This window comes from Oncorhynchus nerka, linkage group LG27 (assembly GCF_034236695.1).
Source record: "Oncorhynchus nerka isolate Pitt River linkage group LG27, Oner_Uvic_2.0, whole genome shotgun sequence".
Lineage (NCBI taxonomy): Eukaryota > Metazoa > Chordata > Actinopteri > Salmoniformes > Salmonidae > Oncorhynchus > Oncorhynchus nerka.
Window position 1 is genome coordinate 1,310,835 of NC_088422.1, and position 25,138 is coordinate 1,335,972.

Here is a 25,138-nt window from a genome sequence, read left to right on the forward strand (position 1 = left end):
TCGCCTGACAGTCATTAATAGGGACAGAGAGAAGTATGAACATACAGCATCACAATGGGACGCAAGAGTCCGTAATATGAGCGGCATTTAAATCCGTTTTTCACCATTTTCAACTGTCTAAACAGACACAAAGTATCCTTTCATACACTGATGGATGCTTGCGCCAAACACACAACGCAAAGGTGTCTGGAATCGCCTTCCCAAACATAATATTAACCAGCTCGCAGGAACTGCCGTTCTTACGACCCGCATCCAGATCAAATAGAGACGGTACTGAAAAGGCATGCTCGCCGGCTTATCTGTTGTCCTCATATAGTGCAGCTGTTAAAGTCATCTATTATGACGATCACAAATTGGGAGGAATGTTATGCCATCGTTCGCTCTTCTGGCATTTTTCCTTAGGTTGTGACTGTTAGTCTGCATGCCTGTCAGACCATATGTTACCCTCGAGGCTGGTGAGGACAGCTCATAATAAACGAGTCCAACACAAGACAGCTAGTAGGAAACATTATTGCCTGGCGCAGACTGACCTGAGCCAGCCAGCCAGCCAGGCCAGCACAGCCAGTGACAGCAGGCCAGCCAGCCATTGTAGCACAGTGAGACAGGTACAGCCAGCCTGTGAGACAGGTAGCCAGTCCAGAGACAGGTAGTCAGCTGTGTACACCAGAGACAGGTAGCCAGCAGAGAGAAGTCAGTCAGGTGCCAGCTCAGAGACAGGCCAGCCTGCAGACAGGTGGCCAGCGCCAGCCTGTGAGCAGGTAGCCGCCCAGAGGCAGCCCAGGAGACAGGTAGCCAGTCAGGTAGCCGCCTTGAGCGCCAGCCCAGAGTCAGGTAGCCAGCCCAGAGATAGGTAGCCAGCTCAGAGACAGGTGCAGTTAGCTCAGAGACAGGTAAGCTGAGCAAAGCAGAAACATCAAAAGACATGAAACATAAACGACGTTATACAGAGCCTTATGAGTGACAGTTATTTGGCAAACAGAGTTTTACAGAGACTGGGGTTATGGGACTGTGTTGCCCTCTCCTCTGTTTGGTGTGTTCACCGAGACAGAGTGCTCCTTTAACCCACTGTTCACCGATGGGCAGAACATCAAGTGAAAGTGTAAGATGTCTCACTCTTTAACAAATTCCTGGACATTCAGAAATCCCGGTTGGACATTTCGGAAAATCTCCAACCAATTCATGAAATTTCGGTCATTTCAATAAGAATTTTAAGAGGCCGCAACTCCTTGGGCTCAGCCAGATAAACAGCTGGCCAGGAGCAGTCAGCCAGTCAACTTTGGTCATTTCAGATTTCAGAAGCTGCCGTTTCTAAAAGCAATGGGGGATCCTAACAAATAGAGTCAGCCGCCAGCCACCAGCGCCTGCGTGCAGATCCCCAGTTCAGAGGACATATCAGCATGTTCAACATGGTGACTCTCTGTTCGGTGACGGTGATAGAAACGCAGCTTCCTTGGGAGGTGAATATATAAAGTGCTGAACACCTCACTTATATCGGGTTCAGGCAGTTGCAGCGACTACGTGACAGGGAAAGAGGTTACTCACAGTGAAGAGATCTGCTGTGAGGGTGGAAACTCTGTTTCATACACGTTGAGATTCATCCATTCCACGGCCTGTCTCGAGTGCACTGCCGAGTGGGGCCATTACAGCTCGTTATCTGAAGTATTCGGCCCTATAAACACACACAGCTCCGTTATCCGAAGTAGCCTCGCCCTAACGGATCGCCCTATAAACACAGTTCGCCAGCCAGTAGCCTCACAAATTCGTCATCCTGCCAGCTCAAAGATCCGCTCGCCCTATAAACACATCGAAGTAGATTCGTCCTTATAAACACAGTTCAGTCTATCTATAAACACACACAGTTCAAGAGTACTATGCTCAGACATACCCCGATGAAATATCAGCAGTGCTCTTATACCGATGAAGCCACACAAAGCAGTGCCTGTGACATATCTCGATGAAGACAAAGGCGTTTTATTTGTACTTCTCCCGATGAGTGCAGCGTTTCAGATTATACCTCGATACGAAGACGGCAGTGCTTGTGGTTGGCAGCCTCGATGCTATTGCGCAGCGTTTGTGATTACCCCGATTTGAAGACAAAGGCGTTTCAGACATACTCGATGAAGATCAGCTGACCGTCGAACACGACATTTACATTCGAGCTTCCTAGAGTGCGCCGAACAGCAGATTCACACATGACTCCGATAAAGGTTGGCAACATGATAGCGTTATAACACTGATTCCGGATAAAGGTTATAACACCTGACCTGACAGGTTATAACACATGACCGACAAGGTTATAACACTGACCGACAGGTCATCGATCGAGCCGCTGTTATAACACTGACCCGACAAAGGTTATAACACTGACCTGACATCTGACCTGACAAGGTTGCATCACTTCCGACCTGATAAAGGCCCACTCCGACCGTTGCGACTGATTCCGGATAAAGGTTATACCCATTCGACCTACCATCGATAAAGGTTATAACACTGACTCGGGATATTATAACACTGATTCCGACAAAGGTTATAACACGCGACTCCGATAAAGGTTAACATTACGACCTGACAGCAATATAACGACATGACCTGACAACATCTTATCTCGATACGTTATAACATCGACAGTTGTTTATTCGACAAAGGTTGGTAACACTGACCTGACAAAGGTTATAACACTTATTCCGATATGTTGCTAACACTTATGATAAAGGTTTATAACACTTATTCCGATAAAGGTTATGACGTCTTATTCCGGATAAAGGTTATAATCATTTTATTCCGGATAAAAGGTTATACACTCTGACTATTAAAGCGTTATAACACATTTATCTCCGACAGCGTTAACATGACCGACAACATGACTCGATAAAGGTTGGTAACACAGACCCGATGTTATAACACCCGACCCGGATAGTTATAACACCTGACCTGGGATAAAACACAACACATGACTCGATAAAGGTTAAACACCTGACCTGATAAAGGTTATAACATACCTGACTCGATGGGGTGCCAGCATATGACTCGCCAGCGTTATAACACACTTCCCGATAAAGCTGGTAACACACTTCCCGATAAAAGGTATTATAACATACATGCACTCCGATAAAGCGTTGTTAACACATGACCTGATAAAGCGTTGCAAACACATTTATTCCGACAAAGCGTTACATCGACGACCTGATGTTATCTCCGAGGTGCGTGCCTATAATTACCGTTGCGTAACATGAGCTGATAAAGGTTATAACGATGACCTGATAGCGTCGTAACACATGACAGTACCGTTAGTAACACAGACTCAGATAAAGGTTGTAACACATGATAAAGCGTTGCAACACATGATGTAAAAGGTGTCTATATCACTGCTATATCACATGATAAAGGCTGCAACACATGATAAAGGTGTACCATATTTCACCGTTATAATTATATGATATATTATAACATGATAAAGGTAAACATATTACCGCTATAATACATGATAAAAGGCAAACTATACTCACTGCTATAATACATGATAAAGCAGTTATAACACATACCACTGCTGGAACCTGCGACAATACATATTCGCAACATGAGCTGGTAGCCTGAACAATGCAAACATATACATATACACACATACACACACACACTATTGTTATGCTGTTAATTTACGAACTGAAATGTTAATGATCCCAGAAATGCCCACCATGCTGTCTGATTTCAAGAAATGTTTGCTGACACTTGTTACTGAATATTTCTCCATCTGATCTATAGTATGCAATAAGAAGACAAACAGCATGACATACACTTGTACAAAGTCATCGTAAATGTGCAGTTTTTGTCCTTCACAACACAATATACGATTGTTGTGAGTTTTGCCAGACACTGAACATTTATTTCTCTGGCGCTTCCTTAGAGAATTCTTGCTTTAGACAATTCAAGTTTCTCACTGCGGACGTTGAGTCACAAAGCCGATGAAACGTATGGCCATTAACCAGCAATGACAAAATCAAACAGAGCCCACCTCGGTCATCGCAGTGTCTGCTGTCTCACACGTAAAGTTGCGCACATAACGAATGCGGGGAAAATGATGAAAGCCGCCCGTTACGGCTTCGAGCCAACTGTAATACACGTTCTTCGGACTACGAATTCTGCTTCAACGCGACGGCGCAAAGGCGTGCGGGCTTAAAAGGGTTGCCGAGTCAATGTTGCACAGAAAGTTCTGTAGTACGGGCAGTATAAGCCACGACAATCTAACACGAATAATGTATTTCATATTTATCGGGTTTCCGAATGCACAGAGACACAGACAAGATCTTTATTATTGATGCCATTATCCGCCTTCCATCGCCGTTATACCATAAAGGATTCGCACACTGAAGCCGTCCTTCATGCCCGCACACCACCAGACATGCTCGGCCTCGAAGGCAGATGCCCTGCCACAGCTCTCGTTCCCAGTTTCCACCAATATCCGCAGTTTCACAGCCATTTGCGAGTGAGTGACACCCATTGTGTCAGTCGCCTTCGATCAATTTGCAGAAGAGATGTGTCACGCCGCATGACAATGCAGATCACATCAGAGGCATGACCAGTTCATCAATACCAGAGGCGCAGATCTGACCACGCCCGTTTCTTTAAGGTGTCTACATCAGATTTGGCTACTCAGCTCCAGTCATGTGAAACTATTAGATTAGGGCTAACGTATTTCAAATTGAGGGGGCCTTCAGTGGCGTGAGGAGATGCCAGGTCAGCGCCAGCCGTTATCAGATCTTGTCGCTAGCTCAGAATGCTCACACCAGGTTCAGGCACACACCCGGTTGTGAGGGTCGGGAGCAACTCTTATCACACCAGCTATTTCATGGAATATGAGCTAGCCAAGGTTTCAGGCACCCGACACATTGGTGCGGCTGGCTTGGCAGCTGTGTGCCAAGAAAGGCAGTGCTGGCTGCCAGACTCAATCCTGCCTTCTCGAGCCGCATGGGAGTTCAGCGATGAGACAAAGAAAGTAGCCACTGTCAATTGATCACATTTAGCTGGGGAGAAGAGTACCAACAACAACAAATCTCATGAATCAAAATCATGCATGTTGCATTTATATTTGTTCAGTGGGTGGGTAAACACTGGATGAAGACAATTTTTCACTGAGAGCCTGCTCAGTATTCAGTAACAGAATATCTTCTGGTTATCCACACAGAATTCAGTAATTGCACAGTTGAATGAGTTTCCTTCTCACAATTAGGTGAGAGTCTTAAAACTATTTTTCAAATCACTCACAAATGTCGTGTTAACAAACCAGTTTTGGCAAGCTCAGCCATCTGGCTTTGTGTACTAGGTGATTTTTCCAAACAATTGTTTAAAGACAGATTATTTCACCACTGTTCACACTCAGGGCTGCTTGTTACATGCCTGTTGACCGTGCTTAAATAGCTTGAAATGTACAGAAATTATGTCACGGCTTTGTGAGCTTTCTGATAGAAAGAATCTCCGTGATGTATTGCTGTGCCTATCAATAGTGCCTTCACACATGGGAAAATCGTTAGTTCAGTTACATCTTGTAACAGGAGACTGAAGCCCGGTTCATCTCATACCTTCCGTGCCCGAAGTTTTCATCATTCGAACACAAGGGTCGCCAGGTGGCACCCCATGAATACGCAGCGTCAGCAGCCGCCAGAAGGAGCATCAAGTCACCTCTCCAGGCGAACATAGCTTAACAAGTGCAACAATCTCAGAACAACAGCAGAGATGGAGGAAATAGGTACAAAGCACCACAGTAAACGAGTTCATATCGACATACCTGAAATGCCGCCAGCAAGGAAGAAGCCACGCAAAATGCTACTGCAACCGCACATGGGAGAAGACGTATTTCTTGGAGAAATGCCCTGGTCTGATGAAATAAAATAAGAACTGAAAGAAGAGCACATCAATACATAGCTTGAGTAGAAAGAAAAATGGCAATACGGCACCACATCCCACCATGAGCACGTGCCAGTTTATTTCTTGCTGCAGGAGACTGGTGCACTCACAAAATAGATGGCATCATGAGGGCGGAAATGAGCATATTGAAGCGACTGGGACACAGTCAGAGCAAAGCCAGGTCACCGGTCTTCCAAATGGGCACGACCTCAGCATACTAAAGCTGTGGCGTGGTTTAAAGAGGTCAAAGTCAAGGTATTTGTCACAGCTCGACGTCAATCCTGTAGAGTGTATTGAATCCTGTGGCAGACAGCAGTAAGAGGCTCGTTGAAATCGACCAGCCAGTCGTAGATCACCACCACCATAGAGAAGCTTGTGGAAGGCCCGAAACCTTGACTCACAAACAATTTAAAGGCAACGCTACCAAATACTGGCTCGATATGTAACTGACTGCCAATGATGAAATAAATAAAAGATTACAAAACACCTACACCATTACCAAGACATTTCACATTCCTTAAAATAAGTGATGTTCTCAACTGACCTAGATTGTGATATTTTTTATTAAGACAAATGAAAACTGAAAGCTAATGTATTTCTGGTTGAGGTGTATGTCTCTACACTGTGTAAGAATGCTTATTGACAGCCAGCATTCTGACCAATATATTTCAGCCGTCATTAGCTCACCCCGTGCCTGAAACCTCTCGTGGTGCCCCACGTTTCAGGTGAATAACACCTTCTGTCAAATACGATCCAGTCTTAGCAAGCCATTCTCCCAAACATGCATCATCGTTAGTCTGCAGACGAGCCGCAGTGGCTCGACAAATAACAATCTGTATCAGTGGCATCTGATCATTGGTATTAACTCGTCAGGTTGCAACACTGGTAATGCAGGGCTTCAGAGGCGGTACGTCTGCCACGCCTGAAACATTCCTCGCTGTCACTTCCAGAAGCGCTTATTGCACAAAGCCGCAACAGCAGACTGAAAACAGCTTCTGGTTCGTTAAACAGTCACTAGCAGTTACTCATCCGTGCCACCAGCTTCAACAGCCGACACATATTGCAATGCCTCCAGCATTTGCCGTTCAGATTCACCGCTGTGAGCTGCCAGATGGAGCAGCTTACCACCTTCAGAACGTGCAGCTTCACTGCACTCCCACTGGCGTGGGGCAGCTACATCATCCAGCCTGACGCCACTAAGCATGGTGAGTTGGTCTGCCAGCCGGCCATGGTTCATGGCTCCATTTTCATGAGCCTCACGTTTCTTGTGCTGACCAGGAATGGCATGCTTTCCAGAGGGGCAGAATGGCATCAGTACATATACTTTTTCAAGACTGTTATGTCCGCTTGTGAGTTGGTGGGCACATGCCGCTATTGTCCCTAGACATTACCACTTCACAAAACAGAGCGCACTTCGACAGGACGTCAGCAGGGCAGAATTTAACCAACTGAATTGTTGAAAGTGGCATCCTATGATGGTGCCAGTCACTCGTTTTCAGAAGGACCATCACGACAATGCTTGTTCATGGAGAGATATGCGGTAGTGCTCCATTTTCATACAGTTCGTCGGGCACCGGCGTGGTTAGCAGAATACACATTTGAGCTAATGTAACATGACAAGCAACAAAATAGCAGACTATTTTGTCGAGGCAATGTTATAACTGAACATCAGTTTTCTAGAGGCTGTAAGGAGCTATGTAACTCACATAGCTATAGTCCGGTCCTGATCAGTTTCCTCCCAGAGCCAGAGGGCTCTGTGTGACCATGTTATAACTGGTCCTGATCAGTGCCTTCCTAGAGGTTGTATGGGTTTGTACTCATGTTACAACTGGTCTCGGGATCGTCTTCCCAGAGGTTGCTGGGCTCTGGTATCATGTAACTGGTCCGGGATCGCCTCCTAGAGGCTGCAGGGCTCTGCAATTACAGCCATAACCGGTCCTGATCAAAGCCTTCAGAGGTTGCGGCTGGGCTCTGCGTACCACATGATCCAGCCCATGTCATACTGTCCCGGATCGTTTTCTGCAGGTCGTATGGCCTCTGGTAACTCATGTTATGCAACCGGTCCCCGATCAGCCTTCCTAGGCCATGGGCTCCGGTAACTCACATAACCGAAACCTGGGACGTTTCAGAGCCGTTTTGATTTCGGTGTAATCATTACGCCAGTAAACCGTCCTGATCGTCATAATTCTGGTACATGTTGGTAAACCGTTCCGGACGCCTCCCAGAAGGCTGTATGCCTCTGCGTAACTCACATGTTATAACCGGAATCGCTTCTTCAGAGGCTGCATGAGCCTGGTGTACATGGGTCCAGCTCAGTGATGAGGCTCACGTCTCGATCAGTTTCCCAGAGGCGTCAGTATGGGCTCTGGTGTAACTCACATGTTGTCGGGTCCCGGATCGCTTTCAGAGTTGTATGGGCAATCAAATCTCGGCTCCTGATCAGCTTCTTCCCAGAGGCTGTGGCGAGCTCGCGGCCCTCACATACCAGCTCAGGGTACTGGCCCGGATCAGAACAGCTCTTCGCTCTTCGCAACGAGTAGCCTGATATTCTTCCGTTTGCTTTCGCACGAGTCACATTTCGTCACTGTGAATCTGAAAACACAGAACAGATTGACATAGACACAGAGAGAGACAGAGAGAGAGAGAGAGAGAGAGAGTAGTAGAGTCAGAGACACAGAGAGAGAGAGAGAGAGTTGTGAGATTACAGAGAGAGTCAGAGACACAGAGAGAGAGAGAAAGTCAGAGACACAGAGAGAGAGAGAGAGAGAGTCAGAGTAGAGAGAGAGAGAGAGAGAGAGAGTCAGGACACAGAGAGAGAGAGTCAGAGACACAGAGAGAGAGAGAGAGGGAGAAAGTCACTGACAGAGAGAGAGAGAGAGAGAGAGAGAGAGAGAGAGGAGACACAGAGAGAGCTGAGATTGAGAGAGAGAGAGAGAGAGAGTCAGGAGACACAGAGAGAGAGAGTCAGAGACACAGAGAGTCAGAGAGAGAGAGTCAGTCACAGAGAGAGAGAGACACAGAGAGAGAGAGACACAGAGAGAGAGAGAGAGACACAGCAGAGAGAGAGACACAGAGAGGAGAGGAGACACACAGAGAGAGGAGAGAGAGTAGACACAGAGAGAGAAAGTCAGAGACACAGAGAGAGAGTCAGAGACACAGAGAGAGAGAAGAGAGAGAGTCAGAGACACAGAGAGAGAGAGAGAAAGTCAGAGACACAGAGAGAGAGAGAGAGAGAGTCAGACACAGAGAGAGAGAGAGTCAGAATATATCAGAGACATGCAGAAGAGAGACAGAGACACAGAGACAGAATAGACATGCTGGACGTCATCATGACCATAATATGTCACGTATTACATAACACACGTCAGCTTGCCATAGAATACCCATATTGCAGCATAGCTGCTGCTGCAGTCAGTCTTATTGTGCTTGCCACAGAGGCCCCATTGCCGCTGGTGTTGACCAGCGCCTGAGTGAGTTGCTGCAGAGCTTCGAGGGTACTGCCGGATGTCATCCACCACCCTGCTCCATGGTGCCTGACAGAGAGGACACACCATCAGACCTCATCAGGTTCAGGACACTTCAGACTGATTATTTAGCTATCTCTCACATGGAAATATCTAGTGTTAGAATATCCTCTTCTATCTATGGTAGAGCCACAAACATTCTCTACGTTGTGGTTACGAAACATCTCCCATTGTTTTGGTCGTTGTGACAGATCAATCTCTCTATTCTTACTAGGAAACAGATGAACATCTCTCTATTCTAGTTGTGGTTGCATTGTCATCTCTATTTGCTTGGTGGAGCCAGACGAAATATCTCGTGGGTTTGCATTTGTCATCTATTCTGATGTGGTGACAGATGAAACATCTCTCTATTCTTACGCTGTATTGCATGAAACATCTCTCTCATTCTACGTTGTACAGATGAAACATCGTATGACGAAACATCTATCATGCTGTGAGCCAGATGAAACATTCTGTTATTCTGACGCTGTGGCCAGATTTGCACTCTCTGGTTTCACGCTGTGATACGAAACATCTCTGTTCTGTCGCCAGAAAGCCGACGTTTCATTCCACGCGGAGCCAGATTGTCATCTCTTCACGCCAAATAGATGAAACATCTATTCTATAAAAGCCAGGAGCCAGATGAAACATTCAGCGCCTGATGCCAGGAGCCAGATGAAACATCTCTGCTCATTTACGTTGTTGCACTTACGGCAGGTTGCCGGAAACATCTACCCTACTGCTGTGAGCCAGACACTCTCTATTCTACGGCTTGATGAAACATCCTCTATTCTGCCGTGGCGGGTTGCATTTGTCTAATGCTGTAGACAGATGAAACATCTCTCTCTCTCTACGTTGTGAGCCAGATGAAAGTTTGAAAGTTGGGAGCAGATAAAACATCTCTTCTGGCCTCTGTTTTCAGATGAAACATCTCTTCTTCACGTTGTGAGCCAGATGAAACACTTTTCTACGTTGTGGAGCCAGATGAAACATCTCTCTATTCTATTCTATTCTACGTTGTGAGCCACTTGTCATCTATTCTATGGTGGAGCCAAAGATGAAACATCTCTATTCTGCCAGGGAAAGCCAGATGAAACATCTCTTCTATTCCCATGTTGTGAGATGAAACATCTCTATTCTACGCTGTGGCCTCTTCATTCACGTTGTACAGATGAAACATTCTATTCTCTACGTGGTGAGCCAGATTTATGGTGAGCCAGATGAAACATCTCTTCTATTCTACGTTGTGAGCCAGATGAAACATCTCTTCTATTCTACGTTGTGGAGCCAGAGATTACCCTTCTAGCGTGGTGAGCCAGCCATTCTGACAGGAGCCAGATGAAACATTCTCTATTCTACGTGCTGTGGATGAAATATCTCTTCTATTCTACGCCAGGAGCTTGCATTTGTCAATCCTTCATTTCATGCCAGAATAGATCTTTCTGAGCCAGATTTAACATCTCTCTATCTACTGCTAGCCAGATGAAACATCTCTCTATTCTGCCTAGAGCCAGATGAAACATCTCTCTATTCTTACAACATTCTCTATTTACGTTGTGGGAGCCAGATGGAAACATCTCTTCTATCTACGCCAGGAGTCCAGATGAAACATCTCTACGCCAGGAGCCAGATGAAACATCTCTTCTCTATTTACGTTGTGACAGATGAAACATCTCTTCTAGCTCACGTGGCGGGAGCCAGATGAAACACTCTCTACTTGTGGAGCCAGATGAAACATTTGGCTTATGGATGTTTATTGGCTTTTTCGTGGAGCAGATGGTATTTACGTTGTAGTTTCAGATGAAACATTCTTCTGGTCTACGTTGGGTTGGGGATGAAATACATCCAGAGAAAAGTAGATCTGAGTAGAAGAATTGATAGTTTTTTGAAGGCCCCATGAACACTGAGTGTACAAACTCGTGAACACCTCCCAGAACAGCGGTTATGAATGCAGCATATTATTGTTGTACTTTTGTCTCGCCAGAATTGTTCACTGGCCAGGTATGGGACTTCCACAGTGCTGAAAGCTCAGGAGGTTTGTTGACCCGTCCTTCCTCACAGTTAAATGAACAAACTGGATAAATTTGGGTGGTGGACGTTTCTGATACACACACGTTTCCTCATGGGGTTGAGCGCAGCTTGTAGCGTGACACACTGCCCACTTGCCTACTACCATACCTGTAGTCTGGCCATCCTTGTCTTGTTCTGTTACCCCTGAATGACACACATATTGGGTTCATTACCTGTCCAGCTGAAAATCCTTATCCTCGTCTCTCCCTCATCTACATAATACTTCACACTGACAGCGATTTAATCTCCGTTCCTCCCCTTCATCTGGCCACCGACTGGTTTCCACCTGCCTCTTCACCGCTACTGGCGGACGCACCCGCCTTCTCCCCTTCGTCTGCTGGAACAATTTCTCCCTCGTTTACCGACAGTGGACACGTCTTCCTCCCCTCACCCACAGCCGACTGGCGGGATTGAACCATTCACACCGACCAGCGGACACCGCCTCCCTCGTTCGGTTACCGATTGGTTTGGCTTCCAGCCTCCTCTCATCTACATGTTCTCTCACCCTTCACCCCAGCGTCTCCTCATTCACGATTGCGGATTGAACCCGTCCTCCTCATCTGGCTACCGACACAACATCAATAAGGGATCACAGATTTACTGGAATCGTCGTATCAGTTCGTCGCAGCCTAATGTTTGTACAGTCGCGTACTGCCGTTCTCACAGGCCGAGCCCGTCGAAGGCGGCTCACCATAAACCAGGCTTCGAAAGGTGTGATACAAAGGAGGGGGCCTCGATCCCGAGAGGCATTGGGGGAAGGCAGGTTACGAAACCCCGAAGACGATGCCTTCCTTCAGTTTCATCGCCTGACATGGTTACATTTAGCGTCAATACGATCAATACGTGCATCATTTCGACTTCATATATCCTTCTGGGTACACGTACTTTACTGTTATTTTTGATCAATTGAACAAACAAAATAGTTAATTAGCAAAAGCTTTTCATATTTCTCTCAGTTGTTCGAGTGGGAGGGGACAGATGTTCCCAGCAAGAGAAATTCTCCATTTGACTCCAAACCGCTCATCATAGTGTAAGTATAAACAGGAAAACAGCTTTTGACCGCACACAAATAAATGCTGGTATTCAGCCCACCCAGCTTCAAAATAATAGAAATAGCCTATATTAAATATATGAATTAATGATTCACTTTGTCGTTCAATACAAATTACAAAATATATTCAATACATTTTCAATGCAATTGTAAAACGACACCAGATGACGCCATTGGCAGATGTACTCGATCATCCTCTCTCGGCGCGCTGAACCGCGTTGTCGCGCCGCTTCGCTGCCGCTCGACCGCCGCCGCGCCAAGGCGCGCCTTCCTCTCGCTTTCTACAAACACAGGCGACACATATTACACACAATTAGCAAATCACCAAACGTGCAGAGGGGCTCTACTGGAGGGTATAAAGTTGAAATGGGCAGGAAGGTTCTAGAGGTAAGGTAGCCTTGCACCTTTTTGATGAGATACTGTGCATGCTCCTGCTCATATCTGAGAAGAGCTTTTCAGCACCTCTGCTTGAGGGGAAGGCCACCTCCTTCAGCCTCTGTTGGGACAGATGACAGTATGTCATCACAAGAGAACCAAGAGGCCAAGAACCTCGTTGTTTCACAACCCTGTCCTCCAGTACTTTCCCCCAACACTGGTCCTCCAGCGGGTCAGGTCGGGGCTGTCTGGGGGCCTTGGAGGACCAGGGTTGGGGGAAACTGGCCGACCAGGGCTGGGGGGGAAACTGGTCGACCAGGTTGGGGGAACTGGTCGACCAGGGTTGGGGGAACTGGTCACTCAGGGTTGGGGGAACTGGCCCACCAGGTTGGGGGAACCACCACCAGGGCTGGGGGGGGAAACTGGCCCACCAGGGTTGTGTGAACTACCCACTCAGGGTTGGGGGGAAACTGGTGACCAGGGTTGGGCTGAACTGGGGACCAGGCTGGGGCCAAGCTGGGGACCAGGTTGCCGCTGGGGACCAGGCTGCTGGGGGACCAGGCTGGCCGCTGGGGAACCAGGCTGGGCCGCTGGGGACCAGGCTGGGCCAGGGACCAGGGCCAGCTGCCAAACCAGGGTTACAAAATATGTTACTGCCGGGGACAGCGCCGGGCTTGGGACCGGCTGGGGACTGCACTGTGCCGTCGCCAGGAATCGAGACAGGTTGCCGTTGGGGACCAGGCTGGCCAGCACGTTGTGTTGTCGCTGTACTGCTGGCTGATCAGCGACTGGAGGTGAAACAGTTAGAATTCGAATGTACTTTCAACCGGCCGTTTGCAATTCTACTAGGAGCCACGAAAGAGTTCGAACAGAAAGGATCTGCAAAATTGCTTTTTGTTCGTAATGATGCAGAAAAATCAGCTGTCACTTCTAGGTTAGATTACTGCAACGCTTATATAGTCGAGGTGCCATCAATAGTCCAGTTATAATCGCTGATAGAATTGACGTCCGTTACCTTGTTAAGGCCGATTTCATGTTTTACGTTGCTACCAAGGCGGACTCCGCATCTACCCATCTCTGACGGGTCCTGTCGCATACCTCACACATACCACGGTCACAAGAAGCAGGCCTGCTTAATGTCCTAGAATGTCTAAGCAAACAGCTGAGGCAGGGCTTTCTCCTCTATAGAGCTCCATTTTTATGGAATGGTCTGTCACTCCGTGTGAGACGACTTTAAGTCTTTACTGAAGACTCATCTCTTCAGTAGGTCCTCTATGATTGAGTGTAGTCTGGCTTACTGGTGCTCTTCCATGCCGAATTCTAGGAGGGGTGTCACGGAGTGGGTTGAGTCACCGACGCCGATCTTCCTGTCCGGTTTTGCAGGAGATTCTCAGGGCCATACTCAGCCTTGTCTCAGGGAAGAAGGATGATGTGTCTGCTGGATATCCTCAGTGGCGTGGAGGAGATCTTTGTGGGCTATACTCGGCCTGTCGAGGATGGTAAGTTATGGTTGGAAGATATCCTCTAGTGGTGTGGGGCCAAGCTTTGGCAGAAGTCCGCTTATATTAGTCTGAACCAGTATCGTCGTCAGTGTCCCCGACCATCACCAGTCTCCAGCGTACCAGGCGGAGCTTGGGTCATATGCATTCGAGAGCTTTCCGTGATTTTTATGCTTGATTTGTCATCTATGACCATTTGAATATCTGTACTGTTCCTAATGGCCATTATATACTTGTTTCCACCGGCAGTACACAGCTCGGCTCTTCTGTTGAATTTTTTTCTCTAGAGTTTTTCTAGTCATCATAGCCATTACCTGCATTGGGTTGGGTAGCTGGTACAGCACTTGAGACAACGCCGATGTGCATTTATAAAACATTGATTGACAGGATTATTATTCCTGACTTATACGATGCTTATCGCCAGATGAGGTCATCGACACTCGCTGTGTGCCAGATGAGTTCATTGTCGCCCCAGACGCCCAGCCGTAAGCCAGATGAGCCACATCGCCCAGGACACTAAGCTGTGTTTTCAGATGAGCCCAGGGGACACCTGCTGCGTGTTTCATGAGGCCCATACTTGGTGCCGCAGCCAGATGAGGCCCATCAGCCTGCCGTGCAGCCAGATGGCGCCCATTTCAGGATACCTGCCGTGCTTCAGATGAGCCCATACCCAGACAGCGTGCTTCAGAGACCCATACTTGCGACGCCTCCGCCGTGCCAGATGAGGCCCATATCGACACTCGGAGCTCAGATGAGCCCACACCTCGTGACACTTCGCCGTGCGTTTCAGATGAGGCCTGTTTCAGGGATTGCTGTGTGTTTTCAGATGAGCCCACACTTCAAACATAAGGTGTATTGCCGAGGTCACATAGGACACGAAATTATACTTCAGATTGCTGTGTATTTTCAGATGAGGCCCAGGGACGCCGTGTATTAGATGAGGCCTCAGGGTTACTTGCCGTGTCGATCATCGCCGTGTGATGAGGCCCCACTTCCCAGACACCTGCCGTGTGTCTTCAGATGAGGCCCACACTTCCCATCATTTTCAGGCATTTTACTCTACAGTCATTCGTCACGAGGTTTACTAGTTGCAGATACAGCGGTAGCATTGTTCACACATTACATGGGAGAAGTCGCTTCTGGATAAGAGCGTTTGCTGTCGATTAAATAATTCAGGGGTGATGCTCGGCGTAATCGGTAACACTGACACTATCCAGCATCCCGTTTGTGACAATGACATCACTCATCGCGGCGTCACCCTGCACCTAGAATGCAACGAGTTCAGCTCCACCAACTTAAACTACGCGATGTACTGTTGTAGAAACAGGCGCAGCCGCGCGTTCTCCGGCAGGTTATTCGATCATCTCACTACCCAGTACTGGGAACGCCTCGCTCACGCCCACAGCGTTCTTCGGTCGACATCTCGGCATGAGGGTCTGCCATCAGGCCCACATTACCTGACAGAACAACCACGAATGCGTCAGAATGGCACTTACACACAATAATAACATTGAATATTGTTAGCCGTACACATACTACTTACGCCGCCATCTATTACCTACTGTTTACACACACACACACATTTAACATTACAAATAGCAACACGCTCCACCATCTCTCTCCGACAGGGACTTAACACCATCAAAGTATTAAACTTGCTTATCACATGTCACAGATGCCCAATAGCTGTGGCCAGGCAACACGGCTGGCGCGTTACGTCACTGACTGTCAGACCGCACAGTTATAACATGATTTGGTCAAATGTCACCAAATAGCCATCCAGCCGCCGTAGACGCCAGTGTCAGCAACGCCCACCGTACGAACGCCCAGCAGAGACCAGTCGACTAACTGTTTATTGGTGGCTGACAAATTCGATAGCTTCCCACTAATTGGTACTTTATCAACACAGACTACTCACAGACCACCACAATACACCACCCACCACATCAGACCCACCCACCCACACGCATCACCCACTTATTCACTCACTCACATCACAGACCACCTCATTATCAGACCACCCACCTCAGATTCACTTACCCACATCAATCTCACCCACTACATCACAGATCCACCACATTAGGATTCACACACAGACCACCAATATCAGACCCAGATCGCCAATTATCATCACAATTCACTATCGTTCACCACCACATCACATTCACTAATATCACAGACTCACTCACGTCACAGATTCACTCAATATCACAGACTAATTCATCACAGATTCACCACACGCATCCACTCATCATTAATTCACACAGATCACTCACACAACCATCAGACTAATTTCACAGATTCACTTCATCAGATATTAAGTTCGAATGGTCGTTATTTTGTCATGAAAAGTTTGTAAACATTATTCAACGGACAGTACATTTTGTTTTCGATAGTCGCGTAGTTAGTTCTTCCTGTCATGGCATGACAGATTTACCGGAAGCTACACGACACTCAAGCCCATGACGCACACGGACACGATTACTTCCGCTCAGATGATGCAAGTAGTTGGGAATGCTGGCGGGTTGAGTCTGTCTCTTCGCTAGCTAATGTATGCTGGTTGCTGGCACGGCAGCAGAACTGTGGTCAGCTCATCTGAAAAGGTGATGACGGGCTAGAGAAGTTACTGGCAAGGTCACCAGCCGTGGCAGAGTGAACAGCAGCCTAGTTATTGCACCGCATACCACATTATATAACACAGCCTACCATTTGCATGCTTGTCGCCCGGGGTCTCACAGACGACACACTGCACTTGCCTGGGATGAATACTTCACGCATTTAATATAGTACTTTCCAGCCGTTTATCTCGAGACTGACTGCTTCGTGCACCAGCATTGACTTCTGATCGTGGCCGCTTCAGGTGGTGAGGGTAGGTAACGCCGCTGATTCTCAACAATTAGTCCCAGGCAGCCGCTCTTTCCTACCAGCCATTCACGACGTGTTAGCCACACGCTTCCACCAATCATCGTCTGAGTAGACAGAAGCTGACCATTTGGCACAGGGAGGAGAGGCCGAGGGTGTCAGGAATAATCTTCACACTCACGTCACACCAAGATTACGTGGATTGTGGCAATAGGAACACCGATGGGACAGCAGGCAGTAAGTTTTGTTTTTCATGATATCATCAGACAAACACTGTTCACTATCAATAGATACATCACAGCATGGGCGCTTCTTCAATCAGAGGCCGGTGCCTCGCTTGCCGTTACTCACAGTCTTCATAGAGCTGCGTACACCGGTGAGCATCATGACGTCATCGGCTGCGTCGGTACTCGCTTCACGGTTTCTTACAGAGGGTGTGAGATAATAACGAGGTCAGCGCGGCCCTCCACACACTGATGTCACAGGAAGGCTGTACATCATCATGACATCACCATCCAGCCACACCAATTGATCACATCAATTCAGAAGGTGAGGTCAGTGCATGACCAGAGATCGATAATATTTAGAGTGAACAGCAGTCTAAGAGTTAATGATACTATTGATTAGAGTAGAATGAGCAGCCTAAGAGCTGTTATACATTATTTCTATTATTTTTAGAGTAGTAACAGCAGCCTAAGAAAGTTGCTCCCATCCTTACTGATTGTATAGAACAGCTGTTTCCAACAGTTGCTTCATTTGGCTTCGATTATAGAACAAAGCAGCTCCAAGAGTTGTTGCATCATACTTGACAGAGTAGAACAGCAGCCCAGAGCCGTTTCATCACCCTGACAGAGAGCAACGCAGCCCAGAGCCGCCCATCACATTGATTAGAGTAAGCAGCCTGCCAGCTCATCTGCCTTGGATTAGAACAGCAGTCTTTGCTGTTGCTGATTAGAAGGTCTGATTGTGAGAAAGAACAGCAGCCTGTGAGCTATCATACTGACATGGTATCATACTGACAGAGCAGAACAGCAGCCTGCCAGTTGCTCATCTGGCCCTGACAGGAGTAGAACAGCAGCCCAAGAGTTGCTCTCCATTCCACACAGAGTGAACAGCAGCCCAAGAGTTGCTGCATTCTGGCTTCTGATTAGAGTAGAACAGCAGCCCAGAGTTGCTCATCTGGCAATAGAAGCAGCCCAGAGTTGCTCATCATTGTTTCGACAGAAATAGCGGCGCTGCGAGCCAGCACCCATCGCTGTTTCGACAGAGTAGAAGCCTGTTACAGCCTATCCTGCCTGATTAGAGTAGGAGTGGCCTGCTATGCTGTTTGCCTACTGGAGATTGAAACAGCAGCTTCAGAGCAGCCTCATCATTACTTGGCCAGGAGAAGACCAGCAGCTTCAGAGTTGTTTCATCATGCTGGGATTATAGCACGAAAAAGCCGTTCCCATCATTACTTGACAGAGTAGAACAAAGGTCAAGGTTTCATCTCACTTGACAGAGTAGAACAGCAGTCTAAGCTGCCGTCATACTTGATTAGGAGTAGAACAGCAGCTCCAGCTCATCATGTTTCGGGATTGTATAGGGTCAGCAGCCTGTGCCGTTCGACGCTACTGATTGTATAGAACAGTATTTTAGATTTCATCATACTGATGTCGTTGCTCAGGAGTTGCTTCATCCTTGGCTGACAGAAGGGTAACAAGGCTCAGAGTTGTCCATCCTGGCTTCGATTAGAGAATAGAGTTGCTCACTGGCTGTTTCGATTGTGAGAAGAACAGCAGCCCAGAGCTGTTTCAATCTACTGACAGAAGAACAGTGTCTGCAGTTGCTCATCCCCACTGATCAGGAGTGGTAGTAGTGCCCAGAGCTGTTCCATCTACTGATTGCAGAACAGGCCTCCAGAGTTGTCGCCAAAGCCATGCAGCACACAGTTTTGAATGAAACAGTAGTTGTTTCCTGAAACATTATTTTGTGCCTAAATGTATTTTGTCTTCAATTAGTCATTTTACGATTGGGATCTGATATTCACCAAATATAAAAATAAACTTCTTCCACAAAACAATCTCCAAATGCGAATATCAAGACCAACCATCAGCAGTAGAGTGTGAGTTCTCTGCTGCGCGAAGCCGTGAGCCCCTGTGAAATGGAAAGATAAATTTTCCCATGTAGACCACTGTAGCCATTGTCGCCAGGCCATCTACCATAAACAGTGCGTGACAGGTTGACCACCAGATCGCCACCTTACTGGCTACCATTCATTTCGCCGGTTCTTGCGTTTGTCAGGGGACTTTTGTTTTGTTACGAAACCAGATTTGGTCATTGCGAAATAGTTCGTGCAGGTCATCCTCGGCTCGGGGCTCGTCCTCCATTTACGTCTGTTATCAACCTTAATGCCTGTTCGCATCAGGAAACGTCTTATGTCGTATACTTTGGTGTTCGACGACTATCGTTGCATCTTTCTCCCGGCGAACAAGTACACCAATATTTACAGCAGTTCTCAATGGTTCATACGCTTCGCAGCGTTGTCATAGAGCTTATTCTCATCATTTTATTGACCAACACAAGACTGATATGCAATTCTTTCTGTTGTCACCACATTTGCCAGCCAGACATTGGCCCGAAATTTTGGGTTTGTAGGAAAGTTCAGACTTGTTCTTCGAGCACGTGTTGACTATTTCTAGATATCAGGTTACAGGCAGAACGACAAACAATTGACGACTGATAGAATTGAGGCCGCACAATATTCGTAAGGAAATGTTGCGATGTATTTAATAAAACACTTCAAAGTCTGGAAATCTGTTAAGAGACTCTTCATTCAGGAGGACAGGGAGCGGTTTCAGTGGTCAATTTATCGTCTGTTCAGATTTTCAGCGAAGCAGTGGTTCACTGGCCTGAAGAGGTCAGTGTACACTGGCTGGTTGAATACAGGCGATGTTAGTTGATGCGCAGCGCTGAGGCAGAGAGGGGAGGTTCACTGTCACTGCACACATTTTGCTATGAGGTTGAGAGACACAGTTGTTTATAAATTCCATTCAATTCCTACACATTTTGCTATAGAACGGCACATTGTTCTCTCAGCCTCATAGCAAAATGTGTAGAATTGAATGGAATTTGCTATAGAACGGCACATTGTTCTCTCAGCCTCATAGCAAAATGTGTAGAATTGTTCTGCAGTGACGGAAGCCGTGGCTGGACTGCTCCCCCTCTGGAGATGTGCCCCTCTGCACCATGTTCAGTTGTGGCTGCTGCTTTTTGTTGCATCCAACTAACATCACGCCACCGTATTCCAGACCATGCCTGACCAGTGTAGTGTACACTGTGACCAGATCTTCAGGCCATTTCTCAGTGAGGCCACTGCTTCACGTGCATCACCGCTGAGGTTAGAGTCTAGATGAACTTGGTCATTGATACCACTGGTACTTCCTGTCCTCCCTGGATGAGTGGTGCAGGTTGTGGAGGGTCTCTTGAAAACATCTGGATTTCCAGACTTTTTTGGGGTGTTTTATTAAATACATCACAACATTTCCTTTACAACTTTGAAAATATATTGTGCGGCCTCAATTCAAGTCAGTCGTCCGTTAAATCAATTGTTTGTCGTTCTCTTAGCAACCTACTGCTTCAACCTGACTCTCCTTAAGTAGTCCAACACGATGCTGCTCTCAGAGGGCAATCCCTATGCAATTCTATTATAAAGACTTTTTCCTACAAGCCCAAAACGTTGATGGCAAGCAACTTAAATGTGGTGACAACCTTAAAAAAGAAAGAAAGAATTGCATATCAGTCTTGTGTTGGTCAATAAAATGATGAGGAATAAGCTCTATATTTAGTGACCTTTACCATTTCAATCAAACAACACTGCAAAACACAATACAGTGTGTGTTTGGGACTTTTACCATTGAAACCATTGAAACTGCTGTAAACTATTGGTGTACTTGTTCACCAGGAAAGGTCTAACAGTAATTCGTCCAGACCTTAAAGGGAATATACGACACATAAAGGGCCCGTTTCCTGGTCACAGATTAGGCATTAAAAGGTTGACCAACGGATTTGCTTTCATGGAGGACAGGCTTGAATTGTGAGGATGACCACACAATTTATTTTCACAATGAGCCAAATCTACTGGTTTTCTGACACAAGTTGGTAAACAAAAGTCCCCTATTTAATAAACACAAGAGACCAGCGAAATGGATAAGAGTGTAGTAGGAACAGCGGCATCTAGTGGTCAACCTGCTACTGTCACACTACTGTATGGTAGATAATACAAGCGACTTCAATGGCTAATTTGTCTACACTGGGAAGAACATCACCATTTTCACAGGGAAGCCACAGCTTCATACTACTTGTCAAACGTAGAGAACTCCTACTCTATACTGATGGTTGGGGTGCGGGTGGTCTGTGGGTGGCGTTTACAAGTTGTTTTTGGTAGGAAGAAGTTTGGTACTATATTTAGTGAATATCTGAATCCAATCAATTAAAATGGCCAATTTGAGACAAAATTACATTTAAACAAAATAATGTTTCAGGAAACTAACTACTGAAACCATTTCAAAACTATCTGAGATGGTGTGTGCCATGGCTGAAATGACATGAAACAACTCCTGGGCTGCTGTTCTTCTCTAATCAAGTAGAATGGAACAACTCCTGGGCTGCTGTTCTACTCTAATCAAGTAGGATGAAACAACTTCTAGGCTGCTGTTCTTCTCTAATCAAGTAGATTGGAAACAACTCCTAGGCTGCTGTTCTTCTCTAATCAAGTATGATGAAACAACTCCTAGGCTGCTGTTCTTCTCTAATCAAGTAGGATGGAACAACTCCTGGGCTGCTGTTCTTCTCTAATCAAGTAGGATGGAAACAACTCCTAGGCTGCTGTTCTTCTCTAATCAAGTATGATGAAACAACTCCTAGGCTGCTGTTCTACTCTAATCAAGTATGATCGAACAACTCTTAGGCTGCTGTTATACTCTAATCAAGTATGATGAAACAACTCCTAGGCTGCTGTTCTACTCTAATCAAGTATGATGAAACAACTCTTAGGCTGCTGTTCTACTCTAATCAAGTAGAATGGAAACCACTCTTAGGCTGCTGTTCTACTCTAATCAAGTATGATGGAACAGCTCCTGGGCTGCCGTTCTTCTCTAATCAAGTATGATGAAACAACTCCTAGGCTGCTGTTCTTCTCTAATCAAGTATGATGAAACAACTCCTGGGCTGCTGTTCTACTCTAATCAAGTAGGATGCAACAACTCTTAGGCTGCTGTTCTACTCTAATCAAGTAGGATGGAAACAACTCTTAGGCTGCTGTTCTACTCTAATCAAGTATGATGGAACAGCTCCTGGGCTGCCGTTCTTCTCTAATCAAGTATGATGAAACAACTCCTAGGCTGCTGTTCTTCTCTAATCAAGTATGATGAAACAACTCCTGGGCTGCTGTTCTACTCTAATCAAGTAGGATGCAACAACTCTTAGGCTGCTGTTCTACTCTAATCAAGTAGAATGGAAACAACTCTTAGGCTGCTGTTCTACTCTAATCAAGTAGAATGGAAACAACTCTTAGGCTGCTGTTCTACTCTAATCAAGTATGATGGAACAGCTCCTGGGCTGCCGTTCTTCTCTAATCAAGTATGATGAAACAACTCCTAGGCTGCTGTTCTTCTCTAATCAAGTATGATGAAACAACTCCTGGGCTGCTGTTCTACTCTAATTCAAGTATGATGCAACAACTCTTAGGCTGCTGTTCTACTCTAATCAAGTAGAATGGAAACAACTCTTAGGCTGCTGTTCTACTCTAATCAAGTATGATGGAACAGCTCCTGGGCTGCCGTTCTTCTCTAATCAAGTATGATGAAACAACTCCTAGGCTGCTGTTCTACTCTAATCAAGTATGATGCAACAACTCTTAGGCTGCTGTTCTACTCTAATCAAGTAGAATGGAAACAACTCTTAGGCTGCTGTTCTACTCTAATCAAGTAGGATAGAACAACTCTTAGGCTGCTGTTCTACTCTAAAAATAATAAAGTAGTATATAACAACTCTTAGGCTGCTGTTCTACTCTAATCAAGTAGTATAGAACAACTCTTAGGCTGCTGTTCTACTCTAAATATTATCAGTCTCTCGGTCCCAGCTTTGATGCACCTGTACTGACCTCACCTTCTGGATGATAGCGGGGTGAACAGGCAGTGGCTCGGGTGGTTGATGTCCTTGATGATCTTTTTGGCCTTCCTGTGACATCGGGTGGTGTAGGTGTCCTGGAGGGCAGGTAGTTTGCCCCCGGTGATGCGTTGTGCAGATCTCACTACCCTCTGTAGAGCCTTACGGTCGTGGGCGGAGCAGTTGCCGTACCAGGCGATGATACAGCCCGCCAGGATGCTCTCGATTGTGCATCTGTAGAAGTTTGTGAGTGCTTTTGGTGACAAGCCGAATTTCTTCAGCCTCCTGAGGTTGAAGAGGCGCTGCTGCGCCTTCTTCATGATGCTGTCTGTGTGGGTGGACCAATTCAGTTTGTCTGTGATGTGTACGCCGAGGAACTTAAAACTTACTACCCTCTCCACTACTGTCCCATCGATGTCGATAGGGGGGTGTTCCCTCTGCTGTTACCTGAAGTCCACAATCATCTCCTTAGTTTTGTTGACATTGAGTGTGAGGTTATTTTCCTGACACCACACTCCGAGGGCCCTCACCTCCTCCCTGTAGGTCGTCTCGTCGTTGTTGGTAATCAAGCCTACCACTGTTGTGTCGTCCGCAAACTTGATGATTGAGTTGGAGGCGTGCGTGGCCACGCAGTCGTGGGTGAACAGGGAGTATAGGAGAGGGCTCAGAACGCACCCTTGTGGGGCCCCAGTGTTGAGGATCAGCGGGGTAGAGATGTTGTTACCTACCCTCACCACCTGGGGGCGGCCCGTCAGGAAGTCCAGTACCCAGTTGCACAGGGCGGGGTCGAGACCCAGGGTCTCGAGCTTGATGACGAGCTTGGAGGGCACTATGGTGTTAAATGCCGAGCTGTAGTCGATGAACAGCATTCTCACATAGGTATTCCTCTTGTCCAGATGGGTTAGGGCAGTGTGCAGTGTGGTTGAGATTGCATCGTCTGTGGACCTATTTGGGCGGTAAGCAAATTGTAGTGGGTCTAGGGTGTCAGGTAGGGTGGAGGTGATATGGTCTTAGGCTGCTGTTCTACTCTAAATATAATCAAGTAGTATGGAACAACTCTTAGGCTGCTGTTCTACTCTAAATATACAGCTGGTGACCTGTACTACAAGTAACTTCTCCCTCGCCCATCGAAATAAACATCACTTTCTTTTCCAAGTTTGAAGTAACCCCGTTCTGCTGTGGCTGCCAGCTAGCCAGCATACATTAGCTAGCTTTGAAGGGCTCATCAGGACTGAACTCAATCCATTCGTCTCCACGCGACTCACAGCTGCGCGACATGCATCATCAATTTGGGCCCCGGGAGTGTCCGTGTAGCCTCTCCCGTGTCGTCATCAATTTGGGCCCCGGGAGTGTCCGTGTAGCCTCTCCCGTGTCTTCATCATGCCATGACCAGGAGAGACTAACTACACTGACTAATGAAAGCTTAAAATGTGTTACTGTAAAATCACGTTGGATGTGTTTACACAGAACTTTTTTCACTTATTCGTCTTTTGACCATTCAGATCAGCACTGAAAAATATCTGATGTGGGTGGATCTGATGTGGGTGGATCTGATGTGGGTGGATCTGATGTGGGTGGATCTGATGTGGGTGGATCTGATGTGGGTGGATCTGATGTGGGTGGATCTGATGTGGGTGGATCTGTGATGTGGGTGGATCTGTGATGTGGGTGGATCTGTGATGTGGGTGGATCTGTGATGTGGGTGGATCTGTGATGTGGGTGGATCTGTGATG

The 25,138-nt window shown here is 46.8% G+C and overlaps 1 protein-coding gene across 3 annotated transcripts in view; it reads left to right on the forward strand.

Annotated features, from left to right (window-relative positions):
* Positions 1 to 25,138, forward strand: part of LOC115125450 (STAM-binding protein-like A) — a 55,170-nt gene that overhangs the window by 8,908 nt on the left and 21,124 nt on the right. The window lies entirely within an intron of this gene.